At 42.2% G+C, this 3,062-nt stretch overlaps 1 long non-coding RNA gene across 1 annotated transcript; it reads left to right on the top strand.

The window, feature by feature from the left end:
• Nucleotides 1-1,727: 1,727 nt before the first annotated feature.
• LOC142920131 (uncharacterized) lies at nt 1,728-2,731 on the top strand. Its single transcript, XR_012938681.1, has 3 exons — nt 1,728-1,841; nt 2,403-2,524; nt 2,697-2,731. It is a non-coding gene; the product is annotated as an uncharacterized LOC142920131 (long non-coding RNA).
• Nucleotides 2,732-3,062: the final 331 nt, after the last annotated feature.

Raw genomic sequence — 3,062 nt, forward strand, 5'->3', positions numbered from 1 at the left:
TCTGTGTGTCCCTGTGGGTCTCTATGAGTCTCTGTGTCTGTTGGTCTCTGTGTATCTCAGTGTGTCTCTGTGGGTGTCTCTGGGTCTCTGTGTGTCTCTGTCGGTCTCTCTGAGTCTCTGTGGGTCTCTGTGTGTCTCTGTCAGTCTCTATGTGTCCCTGTGGGTCTCTGTGGGTCTCTGGTGGCCGGGCCTGCTGTTGGCCACCCACTGCTCGTGTGCTGTGCCAGCCTTCATGGACGCTGTTACTCACCAACAGCAATTGCCTCAACAGTCTGTTATTTCAAGTTTCATTTCAAGTTTTCATGTATTAGGTATAGCCCTGTGACATGGGAATCAATAGTGGTCACCCACCTAAGTTCATTATAAATGTGGGAGCATTATACGCATTAGTTCGCTATCACGACATACAGTACCCTGGTGTCTACAAACTAAGTTTGCCTCTGTGGTAGTAGTTACATTGGAGAAACCAAACGCCATGTCTCGGACCGCATTCGTGAACAGAAAGCAGACCTTAAACACGGTAGGACCAACACCTCGGCCATGGCAGATCACTGTTATAATTCAGTAGGCTCACATGACATTGATTTCTCCAAGACAGAGGTTCTTTGCAATCCATCTGGCTACCATGAGAGATTTGTTCATGAGGCCATCCACATATACAAACACAGAGACAATTTCAACCGAGAAGATGGACTCTGGCTTAGCAATCATTGGAAGGATTTGATAAACCATTTCAGGTCTTAATTGATTGTTCACGCTTACGGTGGCTTTCAGACAGCATAAATTAATTTTTCGTCTCCCCCCTCCTCTTTTCAGAACATAGATGGACTCTTGATTTAAAGCTTTCGTGACTGCACTAATTCATATTCTTAGCTCTTTCGGTAAAGTCACGTTGAAGGGAAACAATAAAACAATAAAATATATATAAAACACAATATATATTTTATTATTTTATTGTTTCCCTTCAACGTGACTTTACCGAAAGAGCTAAGAATATGAATTACTGCAGTAACGAAAGCTTTAAATCAAAACATCAACAGGCTGATGTGCCACATCTCCTCCTTCAAGAAGTCTCACAGCCCTGCGATGTTGTGTCCACACAACCCAAACTACGGAGTGCCTGGTGGTAAACCGCTGTGCTGTAGCCTGCGCCCCTCCAGTGGAGGAGGAACAGTAAAACCTCGCTGATGCTCTCCTGAAGCACTCCTGTGCGCAACAATCATTGAGACTAGTTGCACGTGCATCGATTGTAAAACCCCGTTCCGTTTCAGGAAGTGGGGACAGTTGGTGCCGTGTGCTCGTTTCACGTCGGGGTGCCACTAAAGGCGCAGGTCCCACTCCTGAGTGATCGGTTACGCGACTCTCTTTTGCACGAATAATCAATCTCTTGCGATTTTATTTAATTATTTAAATCTTCCGTGACTGCAGCGATTCATATTCTTTGTTCTTTCGGTAAAGTCACCATGTAGAAGGGAAACAATAAAATAATAAAAAATATAAAACAATAAAATTCTTACGACGTTTCGACCGCAACACAAGCAATCATCGTCAGGTGTGAAAACCACAGCAAGAACATTTAACTCGTAATCACTTACATGTTAATATCGCCTGATGATGTCACTTACATGTTAATATCGCCTGATGATGTCACTTCCCTCTTAATGTCGCCTGATGATGTTACTTCCTGCTTAATGTCACCTCATGATGTCACTTCCCTCTTAATGTCACCTGATGATGTCACTTCCCTCGCATTCAATGCAAACATGTCCAGGGCCCCGAGCCCCCCACCTCCGTCTGAAATGTCCAATGCGCCCATCGCAGAAAGCTGGTGCTACACACAGGTACTTGTTCCCCTGTGGCCAATCACATTCAACGGGTCTCCGTCTTGTGCCGGTCAAAGTATGCGCATGGCTAATGCATTTCACTTTCACACGTTTTTTGTTCATCGCAAAGCCATCCAAAATGGTTTCATAATTATGTGTAAGTGCAATTATGGATTATCATTGTACAGGCTATTTTTGTACATCAGATTGCAAAGTTCATAGAATTGCACTAACAACATTATACTAGATAATTGTCTCTGATTTTGACTGGTAGTGTATTTATACAAAAGGGGCAGCAGTTTTTATCAAATAAAAAAAATAAAAAGGCCTTTTATTGCACACTCTAATCTATGACATGTTGAGACTTGTTGTGTTAACGCTGTGCAGTAATGAACATGCAAGGTAATCCCAGAACACTAATAAGACCCTTTCATTTACAGTAATGTTTCTTTCCTTATAGACAGTTTGTGTTTTTGAGCACAATATGATGTGTGGGTGAAATACTTGAGGGTTTGTCAATGGTCATGTATTTATGGTAATGAATGAGCTTTATAGCTGTTATGTGCTCGTGTGTTTCAGGTTAAGGTGGTAAAGTTCTCTTATATGTGGACCATCAACAATTTCAGCTTCTGTCTTGAAGAAATGGGCCAAGTTCTCAAGAGTTCTACATTTTCAGCAGGCACCAATGATACATTGAAATGGTACAGTAAATTCTGGCTATTTTATGACATTAAAAAAAATCACAATGCTCACGGAGGTGCTTTACTAGAACAATTTTGCATAGTGCATGTTTTAGTTCATACTATATTGTTTTAGTAATGTAGTCTGCGCGTACATACACACCTAATATGTCTTGTTTATATGTTCAATCAGGTGCCTACGCATAAACCCCAAGGGTCTTGACGAAGAGAGTAAAGATTCATCTTCTTTGGTTCTTTCGGTAAAGTCACGTAGAATGAGAATAAAATAATAAATTGATAAAATAAAATAACACAATAATATTCTCACGACGTTTCGGCCACAACACAAGCGGCCTTCATCAGGTGAAGGGGGTGAGACTGTCTGGTAGGACAGCGCTGGAGTGAGAGAGCCACGTTCAGATCACGGCTTTTAAGCTGTGTGAGAGGAACAAAGAGCCCTCAAATTTCCGTACTCTTTGTTCCTCTCACACAGCTTAAAAGCCGTGATCTGAACGTGGCTCTCTCACTCCAGCACTGTCCTACCAGACAGTCTCGCCCC

The sequence above is a fragment of the Petromyzon marinus genome, unplaced genomic scaffold (assembly GCF_048934315.1).
Source record: "Petromyzon marinus isolate PM22_M1 ecotype Great Lakes invasive population unplaced genomic scaffold, UKy_Petmar_22M1.pri1.0 PM_G_Scaffold_68, whole genome shotgun sequence".
Lineage (NCBI taxonomy): Eukaryota > Metazoa > Chordata > Hyperoartia > Petromyzontiformes > Petromyzontidae > Petromyzon > Petromyzon marinus.